Source organism: Hipposideros armiger, unplaced genomic scaffold, assembly GCF_001890085.2.
Source record: "Hipposideros armiger isolate ML-2016 unplaced genomic scaffold, ASM189008v1 scaffold_80, whole genome shotgun sequence".
In the NCBI taxonomy this organism is placed as follows: domain Eukaryota; kingdom Metazoa; phylum Chordata; class Mammalia; order Chiroptera; family Hipposideridae; genus Hipposideros; species Hipposideros armiger.
In genome coordinates, this window is record NW_017731430.1 from 2,956,804 (window position 1) to 2,980,365 (window position 23,562).

The following is a 23,562-nucleotide window of genomic DNA, read 5'->3' on the forward strand; positions in this document are numbered from 1 at the left end:
TACTTCTTTAAGAATTTTATTGATACTTCCAGTTGCCACTGTCTCAGCAGAGAAAAGTTCCTCTAAACTGTTATTAATAAATAGCTATTTAAGAGCTACAGCAATTTAAGGAAAGCTTTCTAATTTGATATGACTGTCAACAGAATACAAATTATGAGAAAATTTTGACAATAACAATATTTGTACTTTTGCCAAAATGAAGTCCAGGGACATAAAATTTATTGAAAAAAATAAACATCAATTACTGAACTACTATACCTTTATTTTATTACTTATACAACTATTATCATCCCAACATCAGAAATTCTAGACATGGGCAGTAACAATTACTGTTATCTGATAATTTGCCAAACAGTAGTTGCATAAGACATAGCTTTGCAATATATTATCATTTTGCTATTATAAAAGTATATTTTTAAGGTAGGAGGATAGTCTTGATTTTATTTAAAAGTTTGTTACATTTGCCTATCTCTTTTAAATATTTTGACATGTGATATGTGAGCCCTCATTTGTACTCTGATTCCAAGCCCACTACTGTTGGTTGGCAGCAGGCTTTGGCACAGATGATTAAATATCCATATTGTAAAGACCATTCTGCCAGCAGTTTAAATCCTGGATTGGAGGAGAATGACATTATAGAGAGAGAGGGACCAATTAAGAAGAATTTATCTCCATTTGGAACTGGAGCATGGGCTCGCGATGACTTTGAGATTTCTGGCACATATATATGTATGCATATATATGTGCCATGTATGTAGGCATATGTGTGTGTGTGTATTTATGTATATGACTGGAGCTTAGAACTCTGAATTCTGCATTTTCAATTTTGTGTCATCAAAATGCATAAGGATCAGTTTCACAAGGAAGAATGTATATTGAATATGTCAGAAACAAAGGAAAGAGCTGGTTTTAAAATAGAGGAGGGAGTTAACCTATGTTTTATATATATATATATATATATATATATATATATATATATATAACTGTGACATATCAGAAAAAGTTAAAAATTAAAAATTGTCAATGGAGAGCATTAACAGCAGAAAGAAAATTGCAGTCACTGAGTTGTAAATAAGAGATAAGTAATTGTGAGATGAGATGCTTTTCTCAGAAGTTTGGTGGTGGAGGGAAAAAATTTCTTCTGAATATAGCTGTGACAATATGGCAATATGTGAGAGAAGCAAGAGTTCAAGAAAAATGTGTTGTTGTTTCTCAAGGTTGGAATATTTTCAAGATGTTTATGCTCCAAGTGGAAAGGAATAACAGGTGAGGCTGAAGACGTAGGGGAGAGGGATGTTGATGACCAATGGCCAAAGCGTAAAGCTTGATAGGTCCTGAGCAGATACAGAGGAACTCACCTGTGATACAAAAAACAAAAAACATAAAGCTATTGAAATTTGAAAGAAGAAAGGATGTGAAGTGAACCCCTGTCTAAGTGGAAAATATATGTTCGTTGCAAGTAACTGCCACCCTTTTGAACTAGTTTAATGAAAGCGGGGTAGAGCATGAGGTTCAGAGGCATCTGCTGGGAAGTCAAAGAAGGAAACTCACCTCACTGGGTAACTGGAAACCGGAACCAGAAACACATCAAGATCCAAAGTCACGGTCTCTAGGACTGTCAGTCTCTCACCTCTGCCTCCCTTGGTACCTCTGTTTCAAGGTCACTTTCACTGCTTTTCTATGGGCGCGTGGCTACTGAGTTTACATATGGCAGTTCACACAATCATCAAAGACTGCCTATGATGTCTGAAACCAAATTTCAGATTCCCAGAAGAGGCCATCTAATTTGTCCAGCTTGAGTTGATGTGCTAATGCAGTCCTCTGTGGTCAGGGGAACGGTCAAAGTCATGTCATTGAACTTCAACAACAAAGAACCCATCCCTGCACGTAAATATCTGAAACTCCCATCTCTCACTCAAATAGTTTATTACAATTTGGGTGAGTTTATTAGTGAGGGAGGGATAAGAATTGAAAGAAAACCTGTCAGATAGCCTCTATTTAATCATTAAGTTAAGAAGCATGGTTTTCTGCTGAGTGCGGTAGTGGAAATGTTATATAAGAGAATTTGAATGAGAGTAAAGAAGGTAAGACGTGACTGTTTTGAGAAATGGAAGCTATATCTTTATGGGGACCTAAGAAATTTCAGTAAGACAGCATTGGGTTCCCAGTGGAGACTAAAGAACATGAATCTATCATGAAGCCAACTCAAATTATTGTTTATCTAGAAATTCTTGGCAGCCATTCTGTAAGATAGAGGCTGAATAAGTGCATTGATCCAGGGTTAGAATGTTTTCAGGAGGTATTGTAGAATGTTGTCAAGTTTGTATAGAAGGAGTAACAGACAAGGCAATGAGATGTTAGCAATGTAGTGGTTTAAGTAATGAGGATTTAGGGGAGGGGAAAGGAGGGGGGAGAGAGAGAGGGAGAGGGAGGAGGGAGAGGGAGAGGGAGAGAAAGAGAAGAGAGAGAAGACTCATGAACTAAATATCTCTAAGAGGTCATAGTAAAAGATGTGTAAGCATAAACATATGAAGGGCTGATGGAAGTGAAGTTGTATTACAGAGTTGGATATTACAACTTATATTTTGGAATGTTGGATAATTCTTAGTAATCAGCGGTTCTAAGATATGACCATGTACCCATAGTTGGCTGCAGTAGAGTTGAGGTATAGACCACTGACATGAGGAAGGGCACTAAATTACTATACAAGGTTGTTGGCTAGGTCAGCATAGACATTGAGATCGTCTAGGATGATAGCGGGATTTGTGGGGACGAAAAACTGTGAGCCAGCTGCAATAAACAGACACTGGTCATGAAGACATTGGATCCCAGTATTGAGGTGGGAGGCAGAATAACATAACAGCATAAACATACAAAAGAAATATTTATTCGAGCGGGGTGGAATAATGCATTTGGTGGCAAAGAAGTCGAATTCTAACACCGTTTCCTCCTAGACTGCAAAGTGTAGAATTTTTGACAATAAGCAAATCGCCATTTAAAGATACAATAGGGGAAGAAGAATACTTCAGAGGCTCAGGCTTTAACAAGGGACTGAAGGTTTAGAATAGCTAGACGTTTTTTAGCGTGGAATGGAATTATACTTGGCTCACGTGTAATTAGATCATATCAGGAAATTCTTGGGAGGTCAAAAGAGTATCAATGATAATAAAAATGTGATCATTTCTTTCTTTTCTATGATCTGGACACTTCCAAGTATCTTACCTGCACTGTTATCTCATTTTAAATCATCACAAGGACTCCTATTACAGATAAGAGAACATAGGTATCAAAGGTTTAAGCAACTTGCCCAAACTTAAGCAGCTAAGAGGTAAAACGAATGTTTCAAGCCAGAAAGGCTGATATCTGAGCAAACTCTTAGCCATTGTGCTATACTGATGAAAAGATGCAGATAGGGGAGAAAAGATGACAAATTGAGGAACTCAACCATGGAAATGAAAGGAAGACTGGACGTTCTTGCATTCTGACTAGTAGTACAGGTTACGACAGTAGCAGGACCAGAAGATTTATGTGGTCACAATGTTCCCCCGACAAATGTAGATGGCAGTTTAAGAGGTGCAACAATGGCACCTCAAAATCAAAACACTAATTTGAAAAGATAGGCGTACCCCTCCTTCTGTTCACTACAGCGTTATTTACAATAGCTAAGATATGGAAGCAACAGAAATGCCCATCAATAGACAATTGGATAAAAAAGGTGTGGTACATATGAGTATATACAATGGAATATTACTCAGCCATAAAAAATTAAATGTTACCATTTGCAACACATCGATGGACCTGTTGTGCTGAATGGAATAAGTCATACACAGAGAGACAAATACCATCTCATTTATATGTGAAATCCAAAGAACAAAATAAACAACAGCATCCACAAAAAACAGGCTCATAGATACAAGAACAAACTGATGGTCCTCAGGTGGGGACTGGGTAAGAAAGGTGAAGAGATTAAGAAGTACAAATTGGTAGTTGCAAAATAGTCACAGGAACATAAAGTAAAGCATAGGGAATATAACCACTAATATGGTAATGACTGTGTATATTGCCAGGTGGGTACAAGACTTATCAGGAAGAATCACTTCATAAATTATGAATGTCTAACCACTGTGCTGTATACCTGAAACTAATATAAAATAATATTGAATGTCAACTATAATTGAAAAGTAAAAATAGTTATAAAAAAAAAGCCACACATACACACAAAAACAACAACAGAAAAAACCTGCAGACTTTTCTCAGTTTCATAGAAACTTTTGGTGAGCAGGTGTTACATACCTCAGAGTGGGGAAACTTCATTCTAGCACAAGTATGTAGGTGAAAGAATTAATTGTGTTGAGAAATCTTTATCTTCTTTTAAAGAGAGGCTATAATCCCTTCTCCAAAGGTGAGTTTAAATAGTCAAACGCCTTTGAAAGAACTCTAGTCTAGCTATTCATCTAACCAAATTGGTTGACTTAACTTATTCTTCCTTTCCTTAAATAGCTACCAGAAAAAAAAAAAAAGCTACCAGGGATTTTTACATCTTGTGATATGGCCCCAGGTTGTAACACATAATCTCTGTGAACATTAGAGCCTTCGCTAACAAAAGATGAATAAATAATATAAATTAGAGTCATAGGGAAATATCAAACCTTGCATATGAAAAATATTGGAAAACATCATAGCACGAGTGAATAAAAGTTATTCCTATTAATAAGTAATGTTCAGAATTTTTTATTATTTACACTTATTATCTCTTTGAAACCTCATAACAACATGTAGACATAAGTATTACAATATCTCTACTTCACATTTGGAGAAAATTAGTCTTAAATGCCAAACATTAAATAATGGAGATAGGAGTCAAATCCAATATTCTGGCCTCATAGCGATGCCCTGAACGTATGCTATTCCCTTAATACCAATGAAACATACTTTGGGTAAGCATCAGTGCTACATAACAGTGAGCAGAATTATTACAGCCCATTGGTAGAGTCAGATTTCAAAATGCAGTGCCCACAGCTATCTGGCTTAAATATAAACCATTCAATGCAAAAATAGAAAAAATATTGTTAAACCTAGGACAACTATTATTTCCAATATTATCTTTTTGGCTCATCTGTCTGAGCCCCAAATAACTAAGACTTCATGCAGCAAACTTACATGAGTCACATAGTGTGTGATTATATCCCCAGGTGACCCAACTTTCGATTCGTGCTATGGCCATGGCATAATTTAATACCTTTCACCCTCAAACCATTAATTCCGTGAACACCCTAATTTAATGTTTTTCACTAAACCTAGAGAGGCTAGGTTCGACCATGGCTCCCACCAGTGATAGACTCCCTGGTACTTACATAGTTGGGACAGTCTTACGGTCAGTGGAATACCCATCCTCTAAATACAATGAAACATTTACAGAATGCTTTCTGTAGCCATAACTCTTTTAGTAGGTACACAGGTGAATTTTAACTGGGAAAAACAAAAAACAAAACACAGGAACCATGAATTCTAAGGAACGCTTTCATATCCCTATATTCTTATATGGATATGATTTAAATATAATGTTTTTCTTTATCCTATCAAATGTCATTACCGCTAATTTTGACTACATAGTTAATATGGGTAACCTATAATAACCTTTCCCTAATGATACATTTTCTAATGTTGTCTTTCTAAAATTTTCACACTCAGACAGTTACTCTTTGTTTGACTTTATCTTTACACTGAATTTTGAGCTTGCCCTTGACACTGTTCTTTGTATGGTGAGTACTGCAATTTCTGCTGCCTAAGGCAATTCAGTTCTGATCCTGTAACATTTGAAGTTTCATCATGTCACGTTAAAGATGCTATTATCTTTTCTCCATATTGTATCTTTTTCATATATTTAAAAATATAATGTTGATATAAGGTTTTTAAAAGTGTAACTCAGAATAATTAACGACAATGAAACACATTAAAAGCTTGAATTTTGCTTGTTTCTTTGAAGCCTTCCCAGTTTTACAAGAGCTTACTTAATTCTTCCAATTGAAAGGACTAAATTAGAATACGGTTTATGTCAACATGGAAGAATTTTAGATCAAGTATCTTTAACAACACTGTTTTCTCCAAACAGGAAACAACAGCAAACAAGTGAAGAGAAACTGTTTAGATAGAAATACAGATAAGTTCATGAGAAAAAGTTAAATAATATTTACCAACATAATAATTCACACTTGGATGGATTTTGGAAAGCGAAATACCTTTTTTCTGAGTTTGATACACAGAGCTTTCCAGTAGAGGGCTCCACACGACTGAACCATGTTATCTGTTCCCTAGAATTGAGGCGGTTCCTCTTGTGAAGCCATTTTATGATTATATCCAACATAGTAAATAGCATTTTGAAACCCCACCCATAGCATTTTTCATAACCCCCTACAGCAGATGGAGGCTTTTTAAAAATGATGATCCAATACTGATTACAGTGAGATCATTAGTTTGATTTTAACACCCTAAAGTACATGTAAACTTGTCAGCGTCTCTAGACTCTTGTCTGATGATTCTGAGCAGTCTACTGTCTGAACTGCAGGACTCATGTGGACAAAAGAAGCTGTTTCCTTGGAAACGAGTACCTGAAAGCTCTTGGAACATCTCCCTAGGAGTTAATTTGTTTCAGATGGGGAAAGGTGATTACTTATGAGCCAGAGAAAGAAGAGAGATAGAGGGAGAAAGCGGGGAGGGGAGAGAGAGAGAAAGGAGCTTGTAGGTATTTTCTTATCACTTAATTTTTTCAAAAATGTAGAGTAGATGGCAGCAGCAAGAGTAAACATCAATGACATTGTCACTATCTAAGACTATAACTCTCCAGCAGTTCTAACCTAGATGTAGAAAAAACATAGTGGGGACAGAAAAAAAAAATCCTAATTGAACCAAAGTAGTCAAAAGTGGGCTGCCTACTCGTCCCAATTTCGCAATTTGCTGGCTGTTTCCCAGTGCTCTGCTTCATTTAATGCTGATCATTATAAAGTGCAGATGTTTACCACTTGGGTAGAATTACCTATAAAAGATAATGACCTGTCATTTAAGAAAGATGGAATTTCTGACTCATCGATTTGAACATTCTTCCCAGTTGTAGCAAAGTATTAATCCTGTTACATCTACTCTTTTGCTTGACTCCTTGCCTGCTTTGTCCTTTCTAGGATGTATTCATTAAGACGTGTATTGTGTTCAGGCCTCTGGAAGCTTCTTAAATTCTGGACACATAGTAGGTCTTCAGTAAGACTGTTTTAGTTGATTGGTTGATTGTTGGCATTGCTGAAATGGTTGAGTTGTGGTTTGGCGCTGTGGAATTGAGTAAAGCAAATCAGTGCATATGTGAAAGAAACTTAGGACCTATTTAATATCACATTCCTAATGAACCAAGTTAACCAGACCACAGAGATCACACTACAAATTAACTGGACTCAGAAAAAACAAAGCACACTAAATCATTTCAGTACATAAGTTTATTAATAGCAGTGATTGCATTAATTAAATTTTATACAGCTTTTTAGTTCAGTATGAACTAATATAAGTAAGTATAAATTAACCTAACATATTTGACATTAAAATGAAATCCAGGTGTCTACACTATAAATTCATGGGAAAGTAATCCTATACTTGGATAGATGGCATTGATAATATTATCTCTTGTCCTTTTTGGGCCGGCTGAGTGGCTCAGTTGGTTAAGAGCTCACTCAAGAGTTTGAGCTCTGAACAACAGTGGTTTGATTCCCAGCCCAAGCTGAGCTGCTGCTGAGCTGCCAACAGGTGGCAGGATGGCTCAGCTAAAAAAAAAAAGTCTCTTGTCTTTTTCTACAGATTTTTAGAAATATGAATTCGTATTTTCTGTAACTGTATATTCACAAAGAGAAAGAAATGACTAGTTTAATAAAGCCCTTTCCTTGCCATTCAACTATATTTTCATGTAAGATTCTTAAAGAATTTTCACAAAGGAGAAAGAAATATTAATTCTCCGGGATGTTGATCAACATTATTCAGATATTCATATCATGTCTTAAAGTTCTTACCAGATATTCTAAAGCAATAAACAAAATTGTTATACAGATAAATTATTGTTAAGTACAGTAAATATCAATTCTGCTCATTCAAATAGTTACAATATGGTTATTATGAAAGAGGTGTTACAATTTAAGATAGCAACGGAGCTTTTAAATATCCCCAAGTTCCATGGAAATGCTTTTGGATCAACACAAATATATTGGCACATTGATCTTCACAAGGAAAAGACTGTTCAAAAAAGCAAAATTCCATTTGGCCTCTTTTTCCAAATATATAATCTAGAGATGCACAAACATGTACTTATGTATCACCCAACCATCATTAATGTTGGGGTATACTTCAGCAAATAGAACATACTCTTCTCTTAGTTGGCTCGGGTTTCTAAAGCAAAATACCATGGTGTGGGTGGATTACCTTTTTATTTCTCATAGTTCTTGAGGCTGGGAGGTCCATGATCAAGGTACTGGCACTTTCCATGTCTGATGAGGGTCTTCTTCCTGGCTTGCAGATACACATCTTCTTGTCGTGTCCTCACATGACACAGCGAAAGAGACAGAAAGCTCTGGTCCTTTCCTCTTCTTATAAGGACACTAATCCTATCATGGGGGCTCCCCCTTATTACCTCCATCTGAACCTGATTACTGCCCATAGGTCCCACCCCCAAATAATATTCCAAATAATATCACATGGGGAATTAGGGCTTCAGCATATGAATATGAGCACAAGCATACAGCCATGGCAATTAATTAATATACCTTCCTTTAAAAGACATGTAAGAATTGAAAACACTGTGTTGAGGGGATTATATAAAACACTTTTGAGCAAGGGTGAAATTCATAATTCTGGACATGTCATTTTCTAAAAATGGACTTCATAGCATGAGCCTACCCAGATACTTTGCTTTTTCCAGAGCCATCTTTTAAAAGAGAAATATTTGTGAAAACTTTCATTAAAAAGAAGTACCGCTGGGCTGCTTAATAATATAAATATGGAATCCGTCATAAGGGGAACTATTCTTCTAAAATGTAAGACAGGAAAATATTTATCTTCCTTCGTATGGGTTTACACTGTGGTATCTCTGACAGTTAAGTGTATCTATGGGTTTCGTGTATGTATACGTGTGTGCATGAGAAAAAGAAAGGCATGGCAATGATAAATACACAGACTTTCCGAAAAACTGGATCTAACTCTAACCAGCATATTCACTCATTCCACAATATTTACTGAGTGTTTACTTGTCCTACACCTTGTTCTAAAGCTTATATATGTCACTGCACGGATAAATATTCCCAGACTTTGTTTTGCATATATACAGATGGGAAGATTTCAACCGGGGTTAGACTCGGGGTGCTACCATCACAAATCAACTGTGTGATGTACCAAGGGTGTCAATAACAAACCTAAACAGTTGTTAGCGTGGAGTGCTGAGGGCTGCGTTGGTTTGGCTTGCTTAGATCAGTGCTCACTCTGACCACCATAATCATGGTGGTGGTCTTAATTTAGTATGTCGCCTGTGTAGAAATGCACTGCTGAACGTTATTGTGTCCTGTGGACCACCTGGTGGGGAAAGGTGGAGAAGAGAATTGGATCGAGGTGGAGGCCAAATCCTGTGAGTGGGATGTGACATCTTCCTGGTACCAAGAGGAGCATGATCTCCAGGTCAAAACCAGCACTGAGTGAAGGACGCAGTAGACTAGGAAGTGCTAGACAGGCACCAACAGCTCAGAGAAGCAGTGTCAAGTGAAGAATGCCAAAGTGGATTTTAAACCATCTCCAGTCTTTTCCCCCCACAAATACACTTCATGAAAGTGGCTGTTATGAGGTAGTAAGACCTGGCATTGTATTTGCTGCATCTACTTCCATGCCCTTCACAAGTGAATATACAGTTCAACATTCCCTTTTATGGAAGTGTCTGAATTTTTCAGAAACTGGAAGTGACCTTTCAAAACGTTAGCTCCTATGGGTAAGAATTATATTTATCTTATTTACTGTGGTGCTCCCGACACCTTGAATGATCCTTTGCATATCTTAGGTAGGAGATACATATTGGTTAAGTAAATGAATACATCAACCGCTGACATTTTATCTATTTACCACACAAGAAGGACTCTCAATTCTATGTAATTGTCTTGCGAAGCTATCTCCTTTCAAAAAACAGCATGTGGCAAGTAACTGAGTTCAGTTACTCAGGTTTATTAAAATTGGTTTGCTTTGGAAGGCACAGTGAAAATTTACTATAACCCACAGGCAAATTCTTTCTCAAAATACAGGGATTGTGTAGCAGCTTTTCTGAAATTCCTTTTTGAATGGCTGAGAAATTTTTGATTACACGGTTTTGAGCCTAAAACGCCTACTTTCCATCTTCTGTTTGTGTAAGAACTTATCTGCATCTATATTCATCAGCCACTTTTTTCTGTTAATGCCCTTTTTTTCTGTGGCCTTTTATCCAGTTTCATTCAGGTCCTACCTGTGGGTCATTTTCACGGTTCTCTTAAAATCTGACTTGGATCCTTTTACATATCTTTAAATATAACCCACCTACACGATCTATCCTAAAATGGTCACCAGTCGCTCTGATTTGCCACCACAATGTTTTATTTCTATCTTTCCTTGAAAGGTCTAAAAGCAAGACTTGCGTTTTTCATCCCTGATAGTGCTGCTTTTTTTTTTTAATTCAGATTTTTCTCCTATTGCTTCACTATCTTCCCAGTATTCCAAGATAGGCATCTTATCTCTTTCCTCAAGACTCCTAAACAAAGTCAATTGATTAAAAAAAATCCCGTCAATTCTCTCCTTATCTTAATCTCTCACATCTTTATTCCATTACCCTTACTCATTTTTTCCCCTATATAATTACGGAGTCTTCCAATAGTACATTGTATAATCCTTTCCCTTTTAATTCATCTTACACATTACTCTCAGCAAACCTTCCTAGAGTGCTACTTTGTTCCCTTCATGTATCTAATTCAATTAAATAAAATAGAAATTGTAAATTTGACTTTCCAGACCATCTGTGTTGATACTTCAGTGTACTATTGTAAATTCTAACGTCTACAAAATCTTCACGTCCATTATACTACAGAAAATTCAAATAATTGCTATTTTTTCAACTCACCATGAAATTCCCTAGCTCTATACATTTCTTATGCTATTCCTTCCACTAGAAATACACTTTACTCTCCCTTCTTCTACTTAAGTCCATTTACCTGTAATTTTCTTTTGTTTCACAGCTCTTCTTGTAGTAGTTACTAATGGTTGTGTGACAAGTTACTCCAAAACTTAGCAGCTTAAAACAACTGACATTTATTATCTCATCATTTTTTTGCATCAGGAGTCTGGACATAATTTAGGTGGGGGCCTCCATCTCAGCGGCTCTCACTAAACTGCAATCAGGGTGTCAGCCGGGGCTGCGGGTCTCTCAAGGCTCAAATGGGAAGAGAATCCTCTTCCAGACTCACTCCTGTGGGTGTTGGCAGGATTTCGTCCACTGGGGACTCTTGACTGCGGCCTGAGGTTCTCAGTGACTTTTGATTGGAGGCTACCCTCAGTCAGCTGCTTTCTTCGTCAGAGCAAGCGAGTGAGAGAGCAAGAGAGACCAATGGAAATGCTTCAAGCCAGTGCCATTTTGTAATAATCTCAGAAGTGGCATCGATCACCTTGGGCATATTCTATCCATTGAGTCACTCAGGGGGAGAGGATTACATAAAGGTGTGCCTATTAGGGGTCACTTAGATGCTGTCTACCAGCCACACTTCTCCATTTTCATTCCTTTCTTCATTCTCTCAGGAAATGCAAACTTTGGTTAGTCCCTGAATTCCTGTGCTAGTCAACTGGCTTCCTTTTTGTGCCACTAATTGCTTTTTGTGTTAGAGTACCTTTGTACATACTAGCTATTGGCTAAAATTCATTTAATTCACAATCTTACAACATGTCACATGTAGTATTTTTTACTAAATGGTACTGAATGGTTTCTATCTCTGTCATAATCTCTCCCAGCAAGAGAGAAAATGTCTTAGTACCTTTCTGTTCAAACTCTCACCTCAAAGATCATGAACACTCTAACCAGAAAAAATAACGTAAACTTCCAAAATACCCAATGGAAGAGAAAACGTGTAAAATGATCCAACTTTTATTTTCCCTTACTGGATTTAGGTATGACATTGTGGGGTTTTTTTTGTTTATAATTGATTGGGGTGACAATGGTCAACAAAACTACATAGGTTTCGAGTGTACAATTTTGTAATACCTCATCTATACATCACATTGTGTGCTCACCACCCAGAGTCAGTTCTCCCTCCATCACCATATATTTGACCCCCTTTACCCTCATCTGCCACCCCCTCCCCCCCTTGCCCTCTGGTAACCACTAAACTGTTGTATGTGTCTATGAGTTTTTGACATTGCAGTTTTTAACAGTATAATTTTTTTAAACAAAATTCTACAACAAATATTCTTGAGATCAAGAAACAGTTCTAATGGCATTTCATCTGTATTTGCATTACTTTTCACGAAAAGCACTTAAAAATGTTGATTAGCATGTGGTTTTGAGGTAAATATACTGCAGGGTTTTTGTCCCTTCTGCCACATAGATGCAAACTTTATACACTGAAAAATTCATCACAATTTATACTAAAGAAGATTGGTGTATAAGCTAATACCTATTTTTTCTTATTAAAACCTAGATCCAGACAATAATTTCATAAAACATAATGTAACAATTTCTAAAACAAATGGTCTAACAATAGACTGATATTATCGTCCTCACTTCACAAAATATGGGACAAGGGAGCAATAATTTTTGTTCACACATTAGTCAAACACCACTCTACATTATTTATTTTAAAATATTCTGCTGTAAAATCTTTTATGTATTTTTAAACACATTGTGTACCTTAGCTTATATACTCTTTTACCATAAATGCTTTAGTTGTTTCAAGAGGCTCCAAGGTTGGCCAATCACAACTGAATGTCTGTTATAAACAAGTGTCAAATGACAGTAATTATGTTCTTCTTCGAACGTAGGTGGATTTTTTTCCTTTATGCACTCCACTTAAAAATCATAGCAATAAATTTGAATAGTTATACATTAAAATTATGAATATATCATATTTTTTCTGTAATTTTTCCTGCTGGCATCAATGAATAGCACCATTGTGCTTGGTTTTAATCATTGATAAATGTTCCCCTAGGACACTGTTGACTGGCAAGCCAAAGCAATCGATGGTGATCCAGAAACATTCAGACAGCAACGTTGTCCCACCTGACGGACGCACAGAACTGTCGTAAATTAAATGCACCATCTGCTGCTGTTTAAATGAAATGACTGTTTGAAAGCCCCACAAAACATACACAAACTTCAAAAAACATTATTATTTTTTTTACTACAACTATAAGAGCCGTAAATTTTGATTCCAAAAAAAAAAAAAGAAGGAAACCACAGTTCTTGAATTCCCTCTGAGATTAAGTTAGAATCCAGATCTTCCTGAATTCAATTCCTTTTAATATTTTGCATCAGATCTTTAGGTGATCTGGTTTCCCCAAAGATATGTTTCACTTTCATAATTCATTCCCAGTTTGGCCTGGAATAAGATAGCTTACCTCCACATTCCTGGCAAGCAGCATTTCTTTGCTGGAAGAAAAGTTCACCTCTTAACTGAATGTTTGGCTAGAGATCAGGAAAAAATAAGATCCGATTGCTTTTACACTTGACTTCCTTTTTCATGTGACCCTTCTACAGAATTGTCTTTATTCTTCACTCTGTCAGCTGGAATATAATAAATTATGCCAGTTCCTGTTGATCTGGTACCCTTAGGAATTCTTAAACATATTCCACAAATAATGTATCTTTCAGTTCGTTGAAATCTAGCAGCTTGAGAATTCATTCATCCCAAACAAAGGATGTGAAATGTGTCTTCTCTACTTCCTAAGAGGCCCGATGTACCAACTGCCTTGAAACTGGCATTTGATTTTCCAAGTTTCTAACTAGTGCCAGCGTTCCTTCTTTATAATGTTGCCGACTTCTCAGGTTTAACCTCCTCTCTTTTTGCCTTGTGGGCCTGCAAATTTCCATCCTCTAATTTTTAAACTGCTGTTGCTTTGTTTACACAAGTGAACAATCCCCTCTCCTCCCTTTCCCCTCCTCCCCAAACAGCCTAGGGAAGACCAGACTGCATGGAGGAAGGAGGAGGAGGAAGCTGTGGATTCTAAAGCACATGTGCATGCAGATAATGGTTACAGTTAAGCCAGGTTTTGCTCTGCCACTGTATGCATGAGAAAATCGCACTCTCTATGTCAAATAAGAAACAAAATGACATTATTTCAATCTTATGGTGAAATAAGACCAACATACCAAGAATAATGGTGTTCAATAAAATTGACCAATTGCTGAAATGATAAAAGTATAGTTGACAAAGTAGAGTATAAAAGTTTGTGTTAATCTGGCAGATCTTCTGTTATTGCTTAGCTCAGATCTGCATTGTATCCATAGCCATATTTAGAGAGACTGCCGTTCCTCGACCACTAATCTGGTCTCCAGTACAATGTTTTGAATGTTGCAGGCTCTCAGATCCTTGTTTAGTTGGTGTGAAGTGAGCTTTTATTGGAGTACAAAAAATATGTAAATCCAAGGACCTCTTAAAGATTCAAATGTAGGAACAAAGGCTGTGAAGTGTTTCCAGCTGATTGTTTGGAGTAAGAAGGAAACTATAGAAATGTATCAGTCAGGGTCTAGTCCCCCAGTGTGACGTGTTGCCACATTGCACATGCTGTGCTCTCTTTCCAGACCACTCCTTTTGTCATTCAGGACAAGGGGATCATCCCCTCCAGGCGAGTCCTGTCTGTGGAGCCAGTACTTCTAATAAACGAGACCAGCACCAAAATTTTTACTATTCTGACCTCCTGCCACACTTTCTCTTCCTAGGTCACTCTGTGTCAGCCACACGTGTCAGCCACACGTGCCAGCCACACGTGCCTCTCTGTTCGTGTCTCAGAGTTTGGCACTGGCTTCTGTCCTCCCTACAGAGTTCCTTCCCCAGATTCCCATATGGCTCTCACCTCACTTCCTCTAAATATTTGTTCAAATAAGCAGCTCCTTCTTGAAGAGGCTTTTCGTAAGCATTGTTAAGAAGCTTTTAGACTGCAAACCCATTTGCCCCTTGTTCTCAACCCCTTTCCTGGCTTCATTTCTCTACGTAGACCTTGTCACTTTCTGATATACTATATAACTTACTGATCTCATGCTGTCTGCTCCTTGAAGGCAAGTTTTTGGCCTGTTTTGTTTGCTGTGTGTCCACAGCACCTGGACAGGATCAGTCTCGTGCTGGGTCCCAGAAAATATTGTCGAAGGAATGAATTAGGGCTGAATAAGATGTTGCAAAGCACTGGGGTGATGAAAAATGCCTGCTAAAGAAAGGCAATAAAGCACAAAAGAAAAAAAAAAAAAAAAAAGCTGGTGGATTTGGTGATTATGTGGTCACTGGTGACTATCAACAAGTAGTTTTAACAGGATAAAGAAACCATGTTTTAGAACCTTGAGGAGAGGTTAGGTATGAAAGCAATGAATTCAGACTCCTTTTTTCCAAACTACTATTCCTTGAATGTACAGAAAGACATGGAAAGAAAAAGAACTTGAGACTATTTTTGGGTGGAGGAGTGATACAAAATAAGAATTTGATAGATTTTGGAACTCATTCTTGAAGGAACAGGAAGCAATTGATTGTGAGCATAAATAGCATCGTTAAGAGAAAAATAAATAATAAATAGTTATTCTCCTCTGGGACTGGAGGAAAAGCAGAGAGGTGAAGGTAAAATTATTGTTTCAGGGGAAAGAGAACCGTTGCAGAAATGCCTCTGCATGACCTCAAAAGTTGTACCATCCAGTTACATCATATGTCGGATGAGAAGTGACAAGTGTTGAGCAGAGCATGAAGCCCCCAGAGTGCCCAGAACAGCTGTCCTGCTCTGAGAAACCGTGGTGGAGTCTGTTCACGTGGTTCCTTGACTTTCTGCAGCAGCACAGGGCATGTGTGGGATCACAGGAAGGACATTTGCATCCCTCAGTCAGCGTGGTGTCTGAATTGAGGAAATGGCTACCGTCTGGGGACAACCCATAGAACCAAGGCCGGTGTGTTGAGGCTGAGGCGAGTAGGACGTACAGAGGAAGCGAAGAGAATTAAGTGTCATTTGCTTAGGTTTTTGAGGAAGGCAGGGTGTGTGTTAGGGAAGAGCCACCTTTTATTTAACATGAAAGAACATTCAGGCAATGTTAACAACGTGAGAGACAGCCCTTCAACTTGAGCCAACTCATACCACCGAAGTGCATGGTGGGAAGAGATAGCTAGCTGGTCTGCAAGGAGAGTTGAGAGCAGGACTTGCGAAAGGGGATAGAAATGGAGCAGAGTAGAGATGAAGTCAGACCTTCGGGGGGTGACTGAGGTCACACGATTGAAAAGAGCAAGTCTCTTGTGAGCTGTCTTGAGAGAATTTCGAAAAAGATGGCCTCAGAGTAATGCACACAGGTGGCCTATGTGTTCTGTGGAGTGGTTCTCATGTTTATTCATGTTTATTCCCTCCCTCACTCCTCAGTTCACCTTATGAGGCAAACTAGTGATTCTCAAAATCTCAAGGGACAGCCCCAAGAACACCCACCTGTTAAAATCACTTGTTTTTGAGTAAGAAATGCATTCATTAAAATATCCAATTTCTGTAATTATATACTGATTGTTTTCAAAGATTTTAAATTATTTGCAAACATAATTAGAGTGCTTGAGCTCCTAGGTCTGTGTAAATACATAACATGTAAGTAAATTAATGTCATGTTAATAGGCCAAAAAATGAATAGAGGAATTAACATCTGTTTAAATCCCTGGGTTCTTTATCAGGTATCCTTTCATTTCTTTTTATATTAAATTCTCAGTATTCTAGGACACTAAAATCTGTTATCGCTGGTATTTTAAACGTGCCATTAATATATTTAATTTTCTCATTTATGTCATTTCAACTTCCTTAAAATAAGTTTAAGACATAAAATTTAATTTGTCATTTTACAGGTTAAGTATACAATTTTTAAGAAGGATAAAATTAAGAACTGTTAATAGGAAGCAATATTAAATAAATCTATACATTTTTAAAAATTATTATAAAAGCTCTAAATTTTTGAAATCACTATACTCTCACCTATTAGTTATTCTGGGTTCAACCATTTCCAAAATAGTATATACTGTACTATCAATCCATCAACCACATTTTTCCATTAACAGAATTTTATACACTGAAAAAAACATGCTCTTCAAAAATATACTCAACTTGTAACCCAGCCCCACAATGCTCTTAAAAGTACTTTTTCTTTTTAATACATGGTAGAATCTAAATAGCCTGCCAAAATGTACTTAGTCAGCACAGGTATGCAAATTTGACTTAATTTGGTTATGACTGTTGAACGTTTCTAATTATCTATTTACGTGCTGTATGACCTGTAATGTCACCTCATTTTCTCGCCATGCTTTGAAGTTTAGAAAGAGATGCTTCCAGGATATAATGCTTGTCTAAAGGGTAAACATTGACCTCGCATTAAGCGCCCAACACTGTAACTATGAAACGTCCTTTGAAAATTAATGGCAGTTAACATAGTAAGACTATAAAGGAGCTCATTGTCATATAAGAAAAGTCTTTGCAAATGTTGAAAGTAAAAGTTGAAAATGGCTAGAAAAAGGCTAAAATATATACAAGGGCATTGAATTCATAGTGTATTTTTAAATGAAATGTATAATGTACCAGAAATGCCTATAATTACTTGGATTTAAATGAAGAAGGGAAGCATGCCCTCTCAAAATTCTGTGATGCTCCTTGAGACACAAATGCGAAATGCATCTCTATTTGACTGGACTCTCCCTTGCCTGAAAACATGCTCCATGAGGGAAGATACTGTTGTTTTTTTGTGTGGCAACTCATCCTTTGCATTCCCAAGGCTCAGTCCAGTGGCCAGCCCATATTGGGAGCACAATATATATTTGAATGCATGACTAGAATAGATCTTATGTCTCATCAAGCATTTTAACACCCACATAGGAGACTTTCTGTTACATTCCAAAACAGATGTTAGAATCAAAATTAGTTCACTACCTGAAGACTGTTGAAACAAAAGCCTGTGGAAATTTACTTTATTATTTTTATTGTAAAATACTCTATTTCCCTGAACTTCCATCCACAGAGAAATGGATTTTTAGGTGCAGACTATACGACCACGGGCGAATTGGATCAGTACTGGAAAATGAATTGAACAATTCAGCCAATCTGTTCTGCTTTGGACTGTCTGGTGGATCTCTGGTGTCAGGACTAGTATTTCTGGTCCCCACTGCTGAATGTGACATACAGATGAGTCATGATGCACTGTGCCACGGCAGTTTTCAGATTTTTCTGGTTCTTGGTTTTAGTACTCAGACAACGATATTTGGTATTCCTGAGCATCTCACATTATTCATCAAATATCTGAGAGCAACAGAAGTTACTTACTTGTACTTAGGAGATCTGCCCAAAACCCTTGAGCAGTCCCAGGAGGGCAGATAGTAGAGTGGCCTCAGAGGTTAACGAAGTGGCTTTTCCGGTGCATTTTCTGACTTCGGATTTAGTTGCTCATGTTCAGTAGCTTTAGGTGCACCCTAACACCTTTAAACAAAGGTGTTGTCTTCTAGGAAAATTAGATAAAGTCTGAATGTAATGGACTTTTAGTCTGACCATAAAGCAAGTGAATCACAAAGAGGGTCCTATTGTCTTGTGTTAGCATAATCTCCTTAAAGCCAGGCCGGTTTGCTCATGCCTGGCAATTGGCCTCTGTAGTGTTTCATTCAAAGAACTAAGAGGCCAGCAACAGCAACAGATTACTTTAAAATAAATTTTCTGGTAGCCCTAGATGGGACCCTGGAAAAGAATAGGACAATAGAAAGAAACTAATAAAATTCAGATTCATTTTTTCCCACAATATTTTATTGGCTACATGTAGTAACCTTATTACATATGAGAAACTACCCAAAGGCGTGAATATAAGGAGTTAAGGCTCACTGGGGGACATTTTGGAAGATAGCTATTATAAGTGCTTTTAAAAAAAAAAGTGTATTCTACAATTGTGGGATAACCTGTATAACTAGGGTGAAATTGCTGGTTCAGAGGTATCCATATGTTTAATTTGAAAGGTATTTGCAAATATTTTTCCAAGTGGTTTTACCAAGTTATAATCCTTCCATAAGCAGATGAAAGTTCTAGTTGCTCCACATTCTCACCAGTCCTTGGTATAAACGGTTTTATGTATTTTTAAATTTTAGTTCTTCTGATACATACATGGTAGAATTTGTTATAACTTTAACTTCAATCTCCCTGACATTTAATCACTGGTGTGCTGGTAAATATTTAACAACCCACTCTCCCCAAAATGCTTCTGTATAGTACATATACACATATACTTTCATTATAAATTTTATTAATACTGTATGGTGTGTTTTACACACTTTACAAATAAAAATTAAAAATTCAGTATTTATTGTAAATTCTACAATAATTCTTATGAATGTTTTGGTGATTTTTCTGGCACTCTTATTTTTGTAGCTAAAATGTGGTTGTATTTCAGCCACTTGGTTTAAAAAATTAAGTTGCACTTCAGTCCACTAAATGTTTTCCCTGTAAAGGTATTGTCATGAAATCTGATTTGTTACATACTGTTAAAATATTTCTCAGTGTCATACAAATTACATTTATTAAACTGAAACCTCTTTCAGTTTAAGCAACACATACACACACACACACGTACACACGCACGCACGCACGCACACACTGCCTTAGTAGAAGAAAACTGCTTTTTCATATCTGCCTCTGCATTCAATCTGTTGAGATATCACATGTCATACCTACAGTTTCTGAAAAACTCCATTGAACACTCAGGAAAGACAGAAATAAATAGAATGGAAGTATTATTTTGAAAATGGTTTTGATCTTGTGGATCTGCATAAAGGTCTGATGGGCCCCCAGGGGTCCCCTTTGAAAGCTACCAGAATAACGCATGCAGACCCAGGTTCAAGTTTATATGAGAAGTTAGAACATATTAATAGTATATGTGCTTCCAAATCAGTGGGAAAGAATTATTTGACACATTTTGTTGATATTTTTATTCTTTTAAGCTGTAGAGAAAGTCATCCTAAGACACATACAAAAACAAAAATCCATAAAGGAATATATTAATAGATGTTACTCCACGAAAAGTAAAAACATTAGTATGGCAAAACTACCAAAAAAATTGTAAGTCACGTCATGATCTGGGAGAAAATATTTGCAATATATGTAACAAACAACAGGGTAAATATATATTTAAAAAGAAAAAACACCACAAAATCAATAAGAAAACACACACACACACACACACACACACACACACACAAAATCCCTAGTAATATAGGCCAAATAAATGAACAAATAATTCACAGAAAAAATACAAATAACCAATAAATACATTAAAAGATACACAATTCCAGCATTATTCAAATCAAAACAGATTAAGACAACAAATGATAAAAAGAACAGAATAAACGAACAAACAAAACAGAAATAGACTCACAGATAAGAGGAAACAAATGATGGTTGCGAGATGGGAGGTGATGGGGATGGGGGAGAAAGGTGAAGGGATCAGGAAGTACAAATTAATAGTCACAAAAATAGTCACGGGGATGTGAAATACAGTGTGGAGAATATAAGCAGTAATGTTGTAAAGACTATGTAGGGTGTCAGATGGGCACTGGACTTATCGGGGGGATTATTTCATTGAGTGTATAAACGCCTAACCCTGAGCTGTACACCTGAAGCTAATATAAAATAATATTGAATGTCAACTATAATTAAATATATATATACCCATACATATACACAAACATGTGTGTATTTGTATGTATATATGTACATATACATATATACATATGTACACATATAAGCATATATACATCTATACACCCATATATGTATATATACATACACATACATGCAGAGGGTGACAAAAACATATACACATTTTAAGAAAGGAAAAAGCTGTATTAAAATTGTAGTACTCAGTATATACCGATAACAAAAGATGAATACAAGTCATGTGTATACATGTTTTTGGCACCCCCAGCATATATAGTCACGGGATGTAAAGAACAGCATAGGAAATATAGTCAATGGTATTGTAACAACTATATCCGATGTCAGATGGGGTAGTAGACTTGGTGGGGTTAACACTTTGTGAGGGATGTAAATGTCTAATAATTATGTTGTTTTGTTCACCTGAAACTAATAAAAATAAAATAACAAATGATACAATTTTTGCCTATGAAAATAGCCAAGTTTAAAAAAGATTTATAAAATTTAGCGCTGATCTACATGGGCCACAGAAAAGCATCAGAAGCAATTTGTTGGATTGTAAACAGTGTCTGTGAAAATTTTGTGTCTACAGAAATTTTAAATGTACATGTATTTGACCCAAAAGTTCCATTTCTAGGAATCTTATCTATGGATATACTTATAGATGTACATGAAGATGTTAGAACAAAGATAATTTTGGCCACGTTGTTTGTAACATTAAAATAGTGGAATCATAAAATCAGCCAGGAGTGGGAGAAGCCTAAGTGGGATGCAAACAGAAAACTAGAAGCTAATTGCATTACAGGTGAATAACATACCACACTGGAGGGAGTGACTGAGAGAAGCACCAACTTAAGTAACCTCAGAAAAAGAGAATTTCAGCTATGTAGGGCAAGACTGAAAACAAGAGTATACAAATATAGGTCTATAGTTGGTAATAAATTTGTCTCACAGGATTATATGTTAACAATTTTGAAAATACTTTATGTATATTCTAAGATTAAACAAATAAGTAAATATATTGTATAACAAAAACCAAGCTTCTCATTGTTAGAGAAAGACATTACAAATAAGGTAAGGGAGAAGGCTAAAATGAACATGGTCCCTCGTGGAAACTGAAGATATAAGTATGAACTAATGGTTTTTAATATACATGTATGCATGTGTGTGTATGTATGTGTGACATATACACATATACACAAGTAATACACAGAAATAGATATGTGTGGATGTGTGGGAAAATATATACTGGGCTCCTTGGTAAATGGCTGGTTCTAGTTCTGGGACAGGGAAAGTTCCAGAAAGTAAGAAAGTGCTCAAAAAATGATGAGGTCATGTCTTAAAAACACAGAAGGCAATTTAAAGGAGATCTCAGTGGACAAATACGGTGCAAACTGAGCAAAGAGATACATATTGATAGTAATGGATTATAACCCTTATAATACAATAGAGAACAGATAAATAACTGAGGGAGGATAGATAACTTTTTCTCACAGTAGAACTCCAATTAATAAACAGAGACTATGATAGTAATAGAAAAATGTCAATTAGTCAACAAATCACTAATAATTGTTGCAGACAAATCATCAAATAGATTGCCAAAATTAGTGGGCAAACATTGGGCGAGATCTCAGATAATTTCATATTCTCAAAATAGTTTCTCGTAGTTACTTAATAATTACAAAGGGAAAACAGTAATTTCACAGTGGTTAAAACCTCTAAAAAACCTTTAAAAAACTCCCAACTTAACCAAGTGACCAATGTAAAGTCCCCAGCAATGAGACATAGTGACATCATGTACCTCCATGTATCATGCACTAAGTAGGACATAAAATCACTTCTGTGGTTTTCTTGCCAAAAATGCATATCTTGAATTAAATTATGAAGAAACACTACAACCCTAGGTTGAGTATCATTTTACAAAATAAGTGGCCACTAATCTTCAAAAGTGTTTAAGGCATGAAACATAAAAGAATGTCAGAACTGTCCCAGAATGGAGGAGGCTGACATGACAACTAAATACAATGTGCTATCCTGGATTAGGTATGAGTCCGTAAAAAGGCCATTAGTGGAATTTCACAACTTAAATTCAAATTCAATTTGGAAATAATTGAGGGAACTTTCTTGATTGGTTCCTAGTGTTATATTGATTTAATTTCCTAATTATGATTTTTTTTTACTATGGTTATGTAAGGTGTTAAAATTTATGGAAGCTTTGTAAATTTGTTTAATCTGATATTATTTCCAAATGAAAAGTTTAAAAACTCTACAGAACAGTAGAATCAAATTAAATGTGCATAAAAAGGTATGGCCTATTTACCCTGTTGAGTATTACATTGCATGTAAAGAGAATATAAAAGACCCATGTGTACAAACATGAAAAGATGTTGGTGAAATTCTGCTGAAATTAAAAAAAAATAGTTGCAGAGTACTGTTTATTATTACATGGGTATTGCAAACAAATATATATGGATTTATAGGAAAATAAATTCTGGAATAACTCAAATGAAACAATTCACTACTTTTGTTTTAATTGGAGTGAATTGTGAGAAAAGTGAAAGTGAAAAGAACCTTTTATATTTTATACATACATCTATGTTCATTTAAATGAATTACAAGAATGAGTTTCTTTATCATTGTTTTTAAACA